The sequence below is a fragment of the Drosophila simulans genome, chromosome 3R (assembly GCF_016746395.2).
Source record: "Drosophila simulans strain w501 chromosome 3R, Prin_Dsim_3.1, whole genome shotgun sequence".
NCBI lineage: Eukaryota > Metazoa > Arthropoda > Insecta > Diptera > Drosophilidae > Drosophila > Drosophila simulans.
The window spans coordinates 1,069,621-1,082,502 of NC_052523.2; the positions used below are offsets into that span (position 1 = coordinate 1,069,621).

The 12,882-nt window shown below is 38.5% G+C and overlaps 1 protein-coding gene across 2 annotated transcripts in view; it reads right to left on the reverse strand.

The window, feature by feature from the left end:
* LOC6726703 overlaps positions 1–7,161 on the reverse strand; it is a 59,583-nt gene extending 52,422 nt beyond the window's left edge. Inside the window, exons 1-2 of one of the 2 annotated variants that reach the window (XM_039295643.2) lie at positions 7,014–7,161; positions 5,725–6,033 (exon numbers count right to left, since the gene is read on the reverse strand). The gene's annotated coding sequence lies outside the window, so the exon portion shown is untranslated. Of the gene's footprint in view, positions 1–5,724; positions 6,034–6,985 lie in introns of both variants that reach the window. The other variant, XM_039295644.2, reaches the window with a different exon arrangement.
* Between the last annotated feature and the right edge of the window lie 5,721 nt (positions 7,162–12,882).

Consider the following 12,882-nt stretch of genomic DNA (forward strand, 5'->3'; position numbering starts at 1 on the left):
CATCCCCCACATATCACTTTCAAGTTGGCCCGCCTAAGCCAACCCGACTAGGAAATCCCTTTTCGGCACTTCGCAGGCCAAAGTGCTACGGTCTCTAGCCAGACAAGTTTCCCATTTAACCCTCTCACTCTCGGCTAGCAGGCATTCTGGGTCTGCCCTTGTCAGCCAAAAATGAATTTTCGCCAGCTAGAAAGGGGGCGAAAAACAAACAAAGGAAAAGTGATTTTGGGAAAGGGCCTAGCCGGTGGTGGGATGTTATAAAGACTGATTCTGGTTCTAGCCCACGGCTTGGGGAAAGTAAACACTTTGGCTTCGTGCTTTCCCTGATCCTAGCCAGCTCCTTTGCATCGCTCCCCGATCAACCCAATGTTGGCAACTGCAATTTTGATTTGGTGAAAGTTTGGAATTACAACCAACGACAAGTATTGTTTATTTGCTTTGATTTGCAGAGCAGCAGCGTAAGCATGACAACTGGGGCCATCTGCTAATTAGGCGCATTTAATGTCATTGTCGGCAGCACGTCATATTTGATTTATAAATACACCTTTTGCATAACAAGTTCTATTGCAATTTCCCCAGCTGTATATACTTATGTACAATTAGATGGCAGCTGGATGCCAGGCACCTGGCGAGACTGCATAATTCACAGACGGGACTCCATTAATTTATTCTTTGCTTTTACACTAATTTCGCTGAAGGTTGGGAATTGCTCCAGGTTGGAACGAGAAAATTACAGGACGGCGCCTTCTGGCCATTGGCAGTCATAATAATTATCAGTGCTCATTTAATCAAAGCATGGTCACAGCTAATATTCTGGAATTGAAGTTATTAGTCGGCTGGTGCATAGTATATTTAAGCCATGATTTTATAGATTTTTTAAATGTATGGAAAATTAAATTGGACTGTTTCCAGAGCAAACAGAAGGTTTTATTAAAGAGACCAAATATTTTCGTTTAATTTGAAAACATAACCATCCATCAAGGCCAGACCAATGCATTTTCAATGAAAGCGGTTCCCGGACATAATTAACATTTGAATGCATATTTGACTTAATTACGGCAATTGAATTCAGTGAAATTTAAATGCATAATGGATTAACTTTTCGCTCATCAATTGTGCACAACTATACACACATACTATATTCATATATACATGCACATGCCACCGGCAGTGAGGTTCAGTGCAGTTCCGTTCATTTATTTTCATCAGTGAATCATCACTCAGTATTCATCTCGAGCGTTTAATCACTGTTTACTTTATATGAAAACTAGCGATGATTTTAACATTGGCATATCCTAAGACAAGCCATCACAAAAACAACACTAAACAAGATAGAATGATATAGTCCAGTTTCCCGACTATCAGATAGCCGTTACTCAGCCAGTGTGAATTGATATCGATAGATATTGGGAAATAAAAAAAAATTAAAAATTTTTTACAAGTGTAGGCGAGAATGTTTTGAGCGTTTTATAGATGAAAGGAGGGGAGTGGTCACACTGTTTTTGGTATACAGATAAAAGAAAACCAAGAAAAATCTAAACATTTTTCAAGTGTGGGCGAGGCAGTTTTGGGCGTAGCAAATGGTTTCTTGGAAAATCGATAGAAATTTACAAGACTAATATAATAATATAAAAATAACTAAATATTGTTTAAAAATCTATGTCTCTGGAAACTGTATGCTTAATCTCTAGCTTTCATAGTTCCTGAGATCTCGACGTTCATGCGGACAGACGGACATGGCTAGGCTATTGATAATGATCAAGAATATATATGCTTTATATGGTCGGAAACGCTTTCTTCTTCCTGTTACATACTTTTCAATGAATCTAGTATACCCTTTAACGCTACGAGTAACGGGTATAAAGAGCGCAAAACGTCAATTATTATCACCGCTGTTAATGCACTTTTTAACTGGCAAAAACTCGCTCAATTTATCAAAGCAATTCAATCACTAAGCTCCCGCTAATTTTGTAGGAGATAAAAGTTTCCTTTACGGTTTCATAGCCTTTCAATAATCAATCAATAATAAACGTATTTCATCAATATTTTATCATTAAGAGTTTATTTTTGTTTAATTTGACTAAATTTGCATAATACTTAAATTCAAGCTTACAAAGCTTCGAAGTCTCTGGGGTCTTGTCCTACGGACTTAGGGCTAGCTCTTTTCAGACCACTTGTCCAACTATCCTTAAAATAAAAAAAAAGTATAACAAAGAAAAACGAAGAAAAATTTAGCAATTAGCGAAATAAAAAAAGCTTTTTTCCGAAGCTACTATTAGCGGATTAAGCTGTATTTATTTGTGGCATAAATGGCATATGCCATTTACTAAGTAAATGGGAATATCGGATGAGGAAGTGGCTGAGCTGCAGCCACAGACACTAGTCTTTTGACTGTTGCTGTGGAAATTTCGCATACTTTTCAGTTCGCCCTAAAGGGTTCTGTGCAAGTGGGCGTGGCAAGGCATTAAATCATATTTGACATGATAAATTAGCACTGGTACCGAGGAGAAACAACGAGTGCCGACAAACAAGTTTGCCTCCCGAAATGAAAGCACAAAGAAACAGAGATGGCTCTGTCCTCGAATTTATATCTTTTCTGCAACCCTACGCATTTCCGATTTCCAGTTTTAAAAATTACTCCATTTGAATTTGAAGCTTATTTTGATTTGTTCTGTCTGCTTACAGTTATCTCAGTTTTCCGCTCTTCTTCTGCTGATGCTTTCACATCCACATCCCTCTTTTCCCGTTTTCCCATTTCAATCCCATAGTATGCCTTTACCAACCAAAATAATGTGCCTGGCAATACAGTGCGTGCCAGCGAATTAGATGCAGTTTGGTGTTGAATATGAAACGTATATGTTATAGGTTATAGGTCAAAATCAGCAAACTGTTTTCGATTTTTTCCCGCTCTGTGACTGGAAAAGTCAACATTTTAGTAAAACGAAACGAGGATCCAAAGCCCATACAAAACCCTTAGCAGCAGATGGGTTAAAATATGAAAGTTGAAGAAAATATCCCATGCAGTAGATGGACTTCTAAAAGAAATACAATAAAATATCTACATTTATGTACGTGCGTGTAGGCTAATCAACGGGTTATCAATTCATTTATTGTTGGTTCATAACGCCCACAAACCGCTCGAAACTTGTTGGAATATAATACAATTCTAATAAGGCACCCAAATGGTAAATGACGTATAAAGTATACATATACAGCATACAATATGCTTTACAAAATCTAAAAACAAACATGGCGACCGATTGTTGTGCGTGACACTCAGTTCCTCTTTGACAGTTTTTCCTTATTCTTCCGCCACAAATAGGTGAGTTTGTTAACCTTTTCGTAGTACCGTTGCAATGATGATGATCCATCGTTGTGTATAATAATTACAATAGCGTGTTTAAATAAAACTAGTTCCTCACATCATGCCAAGGCATTAATCGTTAATAATATATTTTAAACTAACTTACTAAAACTATTAATAATCGATTTAAAAATCCACCAAAATATGTCAATTTTTGTCACTGTTTTTAACTGTAGCATCTCGGGATCTTGTTGCATACTTTGGGAAGCAAATATGCGAAATTTGTAATCCAAGCCACAAGGCGGAAGTTGTAAGGACTGTGAGCACAAACGTCGCACTTGGCTTTTTAACAGCCTCTCGTAAAACGCTCAAACTTTAGGACCCCACAGAAATTCCTCAAAACAAACTGTCCTTCCCAAGAACTTTTTGTCTCGGATAGGCCTTGTGTACATACTTATAGCTAAGTATTTGTGTATATGCTCGGATTTATGTCGCGTATGCGACAACTTGCTAAGTTTGAAAACAAGTAGACAGCACGCAGGCGGCACTACATTCAACGGCAGCTTAAGTTTTCCTAAGAACTTGGGCGAACTTGAGAAGAGCCACAGGGCGAAATTAGAATGAATTTGCACCAAGTTGTTGTCCTTGCGAAATGTTGCCGGGCTAATAGATAATGCTTAACTGATTTGTGAAACGAATTCCTCCAAGGCATTATTTCAAAGGAAATGTGGTTCGCGGTTTCTTAAAGGTTATTAAATAGCTAGAAACAATTCAAGCATATGTAAGCATAGTTTATGATGTCCTGTCCAGGTTTTAATTTCATTTTAGGACTTTCCCATTCACAGACATTAGCATTCTTTACTAACTGCCAAGTGACATGGAAATTTCAGACATTTTGTCCTCAGAAAGATTACACTCTGTTGTCACAAGTCTCTGGCCAAGGTTTGTCCTTTTGGAAAAAAGTTTATCGAACTAATCAGGCCCGAGGAAATCACATTTGTTATTTCTAACAAATGTGTCTGCCTGACTTTTGTGTGACTTTGACGCTTCAATTTGCGCTCGTAGCCTGGCTTTATCGATTTTTTATTTTTTCATATTTGTCACAGAGCAGCAATCGCTTCACGAACGCGAGTACATGGACATCGAGGATGCCGAAGAACATCACCACAGTCAGATGCCTTTGAAGTGTAGGTGAGTTTTGTCTGCTAATGAATATTTAAATAATAAATATTTCGTTGTTATATGCACGATCATCTTTTACTTAAACTTTAAATTTTACACATAAAATATCTGGTGTATACCGAACTAAACAACAACAAATTTTTACAAATTGTACAAAAAAACTCTCTAATGGAGTTCCTCGACTATCAGATACCGATTACTCAGCAAGTGGAGTTGCGAACAAGAAATTTCACATTTGTTTTTTGCCAAATCGATAGAAATGGGGGGAAAAAAAAATTAAAAATGAATTTAAAAATGTTCTAAAGAGTGGACTTTGCCATTTTGTGGGGCTTGTGGGCGTTAGAATGGGAGTGGTCAAATACAAAATACAGTGTTTGTATTGTGATAGAAATTGGAAGGACTAATAATGAAACAAACGAATATCAGAACGCTTCTCTGGAGCCGCGACCATGTCTGTTGAATCGGTGTGCGTAATATCAACTTTCTAGCTTTAGAGTTCCTGGGATATCGACGTTCATACGGACAAACGGACATACGGACATGGCCAGATCGACTCGGCATTTGATCTTGATAAAGAATATACATTTTATGTGGTCGGTAACGTTTCCTTCTATCTGCTACATACTTTTCGACAGATCTTGTTTACTTTACGAGTTTCGGGAATAAAAACAAGTGACAATGTTATGACAAAAAATTCGGTTTTTAAGAAGTCCTAGAATTAATGTTTCTTAAATTAATTTGATTTAATTAATTAAAATGGCACCACGAGCCTAAAATAATGGAGCTGATACAAATTCATTGCTAATATCTCTTATTAATTGGGAAGTGATAGTTTCTGTTTATAAACAAATTAAAAGCGCGCAGTTTTACCGAATCGGGTTTTTGAGAGCCGTCAGAAATTGAGCTATTTATAACGGTTTTGCCGCCAAAAACGATTTTACCAATAATTGTTAGAAACCTAAAAAATTTAAATGACGTTTGTGTGTTTTGGTATATACTACATTTCATTCCATTCTTTATGAGTTTTATTCCTTTGTGTAAATTTAGAAGTGACCTTGGCACAGTCTTCTGATACGTTTCGTCACTACCTGGACTGCCGTCCACAGAGATTTGTAAACGCAATGAACCCTTGACTCTGGATATAAGATAAAAGTCAAACAAGAACCCTTTCTGCGGCGTTAGGCATATATGTAAGTATGTACGTAAGCTAGAAGCCTACAATTTCAAAGTATACTCACCAACATTGCCCAAATGTACGGAAGTGCCTATGCTTGGCCTAGACGCCTCGTTCGTCTTACTGTAACTCTAAGCCGCTTTGATGACTGTCGACAACCGAAAAGCCTTGTCTGGCCGGAGATTGTTCTGTTTCAGGTCCTTAGCCCGACTGCGAGAAAAGCGCACTTCGCCCGAACGCACACACACGCACTTTAAGAGAGCGGAAAATGACTTCAACCGGGGGCAATTAAAGCGCTTCGACCACTTGACTTCCTGCGCTTTGGTAATTTTAAGCTACTAGGCTCGTATATCCCTGGCTGTCGCGAGGTTCACTGAAAAATTTAAGCGATTTTTCACTTTTCCGGCAAATTTAATGAACGCCTTCACTGCGCCGAACACAAATATTCGGCAATTAAGCCCAGCGGGTGGAACAGCGCTTGGTCGGCGCACGGTGCGTATGAGCGATGGCGAGCGAGGGGAATTGATACCGGAATGCCTACAGAGTACTCGTAATATAAGCAGGCGTCAGCCGGCTGGCATGTGTCATCTTGGATGGCGGCCATGGCGACGATAATGTTTAAAAGGCATGGAAAGGTATTTCCCTCCTTTTTAAGATTCTGGTTGCTGACGGAGTTGCGGTTTGTTGTGTGATCAGATCACGTAGGGACACATTCTCAAATAAATATTTCGCTTTTGGGTCTGGAGAGCTTTTATAATCTTTTGTAGTTACTATTAAGCTGATTCAAACAAGTCCAGCACGTGAGTTGAATACAAGCATCCTGTGATAGGTATTGTGAGCTGAAACAAGAGGTGTTTTCTTTCTTTAAATTCCACTGAACTAGCTTATCATTTAAAATTGGCGCGGAATGTAATGGTCGTCATCTGCCCTGAGCTATCAGCTAAATTCTCTATATTTTTCTTGAGTGTTCTAAAACAACTGCTTTAGTGAAATTTGCTTGTAAACAAGAATAAATTTTATTCCATTGAGATAGCAGAGTGGTTAGTCCTCCAAGCTTTCCCTCCGCGTATATACATATTATATCTGTATTCCCTATCCATTGCCAAGCAGCCATTGGGATGCGTTATTCCTGAAGCGCGCTGTGCATTTATTTCGCTGGGTGTGCTCATTAATTCCAATCGAAGGACCATTCTAAGGCCTGGCACGCCCAAACTTCCACATCGCGCGCTCATCGCCCAAAATTAACACAACCCGCTGCCGACCGAGCGATTCATTCATAAAAAACTTTCGGCCCAGCAATTTAAAGCTTTAACACTGATACCCACGACTTGAGTGGGAACTTCTTGCACAGACCACGTTGCCTGCTTTTCGGGGCAGCAGCAGCCGTAACACAAATCGAAGTCAGCGCGGAATTTTGGATGAACTTCCTGCGGACACACAACCTGACGCCTCTAGATTTGCACGGGGACTGAAACCGAATACGAAAAGGAACGAGTCTGATTGGGTCGCAGCAGCCGCCAAATGGAAGAAGCTGAGCAACTTCGTCGGCAGCGAAAGTGAAACGTAACGCATACGCAGCGTTGACCCGCTTCCCCACATGGCCAGCCGAAAGCTTTAGCCCTCGCGAGCTTTCAGAGAGCAAGGACACCGAACAGCTGACTTGTGTTATTAAATCCGCCGCCTTGCCGGGCGGCCTCCATAATTGTTGTTGTCATGGGTCCGCCTTTTCTATCGCCAAGCAGTTTTGTTTATGCAAAGTTTTGCTGAGGGGTTATTAAGTAATTGATTGCATTCGCCAGCGATTTTAACTGCTCTTGACACCGAAGGTCACGCTAATCCTATTCGGCGAATACATGAAAAACTTATCCGGCAGACATTTGATGTCCGATGTGTTTACTAGCATCTTAACTTATATTATACACAATTAACGAATGGGCTCTTGAAAGGGAATAAGATAATTACATTCTATAAGAACATCAAATTATAGTTCAATTTGGAAAGTAGAATGGAATGTTATATATGAAGTAATTCATATCAAGAAGGATTACATCTTATCACTAAACTATTGAAAGTATTTAAAAATGATTCAAACCTGAAACCGGAATGTTCTTTAGACTCCCAAGCAATAAGTCCTCTAAAAGCTTTTTTGGACTCCCTCGTATCAAAACCTAGTTATATACATATGAACAATCCGTATATGAACGCCTGAATATGGCTATAAAGCCTTACTGTCTTCCTTCCCGTTCGGTTCCTGTCATTACGTTGATAATTTGATTTTCATTGTCACGCTCACATCGCATTGTGCGTTTCATTAGCAGCAGCCCTAAAATGCCTGTATACTCAACTTCGTCTTGTCGGGCCCTTTAGTTAATGGGAAAATTAAATATGTGTATGTGGCACGAAAATATTTCTTTTTTCTTGTTTGTGTATATTGTAATTGTGATTGTTAGTGTGATATTTTATGAACGACTTGTCAGATTAGGATAGCGTACAATAAAGTATGCAGTTGGGCTATTATGCTCCACTGGTTCAAACGACAAATAATAATAGTTTTTGAATTTCCCCTTTAAAAAATACAAAAGCGCATTTCGATCAAAACATAAATCAAATCAATCAGACTGTCGTAGCAGATTTTCGATTTTACGCCTCTTCCTAGCAAAATCCCTTAACACATTTTCGGTGCGCATCGTCACTAGTTGAACTGCTCTTCATTGAGATATCCAAAAGCTAAGCTTACTACAAAAGCTTATGAATAGTTATCCTAAATTAGAAAGTTCCGCACATAACTTAAACTTTGTAAGGGATAGTGGTTAAGTTTTTAGTGGAGACCGAAACCTTTAAAAGGTAAAATGTAAACGAATTTTGGCACAAAGCGACAAAACTTTTTTAGTCTTAGAGAAGCTTTTACAACTGCATAGCCAAATGTATAATTTGTTTTCCTTTTTTATTATCTTCATAATCTGTAATCGCATTATGCAGATTTGATATATTTCTTGTTTCCTTTTTATTCAGAGCAAAATGTACTTATATACAAACAGTTTCGAAAATTTATCTAAGATGATTTTTTATGAGGAAACCGCAATAGAACGCTATAGACTGCTTTCTCGCATATCAGATATCAGTTACTCATTCGTTACTCATTCATTGATGTGAAAACCCAAAATGGAAGAATTATGTGAAAAGCGTTTAAATACCTGAAATAACTTAATAGCAGTAAAGTAGTGAAGCAATATCATAAACAAATATCCAAAAATATTGTGTTCGCTGAAATAGCAGTGCTATGAAAAAATAGTAACAATATTCAACATTCCTAAGATCGCACGAGGGTGGTTGAGAATACAAGAGTTTGATGTGGAGGCTATTCATCGAGCTGGAACGCGCTAAGTTAAGGTCCACGCGAAACATATACAGCATGCCTTAAAGTATCCAAAGCCATCATAGACGAGGCTGATTGGTTATTTTGCAGCAGCAACTGCAGGATGAGAAAATCCAGACGATTGTCGCTGACATGAATTATCCTAAGATACCATTTCGAATACATCAATCCGATATACACATTGGGACAATGTTATTACATTTAAACGCGAATAAAAAGCGTTGGGATGAACAAATACTCTCGATTCAGTGGAATATAACCACAATGATAAATAGTACCACTAAATGTGGTAAATGTGGTAACCACTAACAGAACTTAATAATATCCTAAAGATGCTAACGGATGTTGATCTGACTAAACTGAGAACAGATTCCGCCAACGATCATCGAACTGTTGCCAAGCTGTTGCTGTTGTTATTGCGAGTGTGATGCCAAGCGATAGATATCTAGTAGAAGATGACCCCGATGGAGATACCCGGAGTCTCGCGAGGAGGCAGAAATTTGTCACTAGAGGACGACTGTAACCTAATACTGTAGCAGTGCTGGAGAAACCACTGTGATTAATCGTCAATCAGAATCTATGAAAAACCCCGATAGTTCTGGACACTCAAGCATCAGAAAAAGACCAAAGGAGCAAGAAGACAAGATGTATCAGAACAAATGAGTGGTTTCTTAAGTTATCTTATCTTGCTTATTAAAGGGAACTCTTTTAGCAGATAGTTTCTTGTTCTAATTTAGTATTAGTAAAATATTGAATAAAAATATTTGAAACTTTATCGAAATAGCCAGTCAAAATATTAGTAGTGCCAGATAAATCAGCAATAATAATCAAATTTATGCACTTTTAAGCAAGGTTTTGTGGTTGTGTTCATAGACAGTTCCTAGCATTTTTAAAATCTTTCTTGACATTTAGTCCTGACTAAATGGGGCGTCGCATATTACCGGGAGGCTGAGGCTAGATCTGATAAATAACAGATTTCTGCTATAAGAAGACTTATGTTGAAGTGCAAAATAGTGCACTTCTACTACGGTTAAAAACGCGACTAAACATGAGCCAGCAAAACCAACTCGTCGTTGGCCAATATTTTTGTCAAAAGTTGCTGCATCGCAGAAATATCCAAGCATCTAACCTCGCATTTCTTTTTTGTCTAAGCGTTTTGCTGTTCGTTCTGCAATGAAGTCTTTCCCTTTCAAAAGTCTTTCCCTTCATATTCTTTCCCTTTCATATGCGCATCGATGCCAAATTCCGTTCTAACAAACTAAAAAAAAATATATCCATTCGAAATCGCTACATAAATCGTCGTCTCATCTTTTAAAAATAGCTAATAACCAGAGAGAATACTGTAGTCGAATACTATAGTAGTTCCCCGACCATCAGATACCCGTTACTCAGCTAGTGTCAATTCGAAAGCGAAATTTTATCGTTTTTCTGGGATATCGCATTAATTGGGAATTAAATGAGAAAAAGTTTCAAAATTGTTCAAAAGTGTGGGGGTGACCGGTTTGACGGCTTTAGGGCGTTAGAGTGGGAGTGGCAAAAAGTAGAAAAAGCCTGTGAGATTTGTTTTTGTTTTTGAACACTCGCGAGGAAAATTCCTGGCAAGTAATCATGGCCCTTGGCTTGAGGGCTGTTTTTTTTTGTAAACGATTTTCTAAAATGCAGAACATTTGTTCAATGAGTTAAGAATTACAGTTCCTTGTTTCAATATTCAACAGAATTCTTGATTTTGGATACTTTCCGGCGAGCATACTATACTATAATGATCCCAAAGCCCGAGAAACTACCAACAGACATTGACTCTTACATGCACATCAGTCTACTCCCACCCCTGGGAAAAATTATGGAGAGGCTTGCCAGGATGTTACCAAAGCGATCTCGAAATTCCAGTTTGGCTTCCGCTTGCAACACGGTAACCTTGAGTAACTAGCAAAGTTTACTACTCTACTTTGCTCCAGAGGCAGAGATTTCTGTTAAAATGCAATGAAGAATGTTTTGCCGAACATTTGTCAAAAATTGGCAGGTGCAAAACGACGACTATGGATATAAAGGTATCCACTACGGTTGCCATCTTGGGGCGGAGGTATCAAATGCCGTTTGCCCAAAGGGAGATGATGAACACTATAATTGGCGACTTACTGTAGTACGGGATAATTGAAAGAAGCACGTCAACAATTTTGGTGCCAAAGGCAAACGGAGAAACAAAGTCTATGCGTGGACTATCGGGCTTTAAACGCAGATACCATAAAGAAGCGCTATCCGATGCTAATCGTAGAGGAGCAATTGGCAAAGCCATCCAGAAACATACTTCACGACGCTGCATATGACCTCTGGTTACTACCAGCTACCGATGGACGAGAAAAGTAAGCATTTAACGGCGGAGATCATACGAGAACTGAAACACCAACGGAGTATTCTCAATTATGTGGAAGAGGTAATAATTGCATCTAAGACTAATTACATAACAGGAATTATTTTGATACTGTAAGGTTGGCGGGGCCCATCCAAATGCTATGTTATGAAAACGAATTTGACTTTTTTTGGGCACGTTATCACGGGCAAAGGGATTCAGCCAGGCAACGAGAAGACTGAATGCATCAACGAATATCAAAGGCCATGTAAAGAAACAGAAGCACGCAGATTTCTGTGAATTTCAGGATTCTTCCGAAAATTGGTCAAGGAGTACAGTATAATTATCCATTAAGCAAATTATTGAAAAAGGATGTGGAGCTTGTATAGGGGGGGAGGATAAGGAACAGGCGTTTTATTGACTAAAAGCAGCCCGATTGAACTTGGAATAGCATTAATTATGTTCCAACGAGACGAAGACGGAACGAAGCCTGTTATTTATTATAGTCGGCTATCAAGCACTTCGCTAGAAATATTAGCAATAGATAGATGGATAGATTCCGTATATATTTACTGGTGATCTCCATTTCTGGTGGCGCCAATAGCAAGATGGAGGCTCGAACTACAAGAGTTTGATTTTACTTGTAAACATCGACCAGGAGCGGATATGCCACACGTAGATGGCATGAGAAATATCTCACACAGTAGTAGACAATGTATTAGCGATTGTACCAACTGATGAAGATTGGGTGTATGCGCTATGTGAAGTCGTACATTTCTTCGAGTCCAGAGTGCTGTAAATACAAAGTAAGAGGAGGCAAGCCTGAAGGGTCACTGCATGTAAACGACACGGTACCTATACCATTCCGTACAATAAAAATGTATCACATAGGCCCGTTCCCAAAGATCAAAAGTGGAAATATTCACATTTAAAATGTCTCAAGAAATCGAGTCCCACATCTCTTACTACTTACTTTTTATGCAGAAATGTTTATTTGTGGCTCATTTCAAAGCTTTCTTTTCATTAGCCATAAAATATTTTCCATGGGGCTTAGATCTCGACTATTTGATGGCCAATCTTATATTGCAGCCAATTTTTGGTCCTGTTGGCTCTGTGCGAAGATGCTCCGTCCTTCTGAAGAGTTCATTTACCACAAGTGACACGCTTTTGAAAATTTTTTAAACATTTTCTCATTTTATTCACCCATGTCTATCGAGAAAAATTAGATAGTGGCTAATCAGAATGAATTTTCAAAACTGTTTACAATTTATTCTTATTTGCATCTAAACATTATAAAAACAACAGTATGCTTAGATATATTATTAAAGAGTCCTATATACGGATTATAAAATAAAATCGATAGGACAAAGTTGGATGTACTGCTACAGGAAGAGAGCAGCTAAATCGAACGGTTAAGAGGATGTAAAAAGAATCCGCTTTAATATTTTCCGCAAACATTTTCTCCTTATGTAGACATTTCTAACACCGCAATAAAGCAA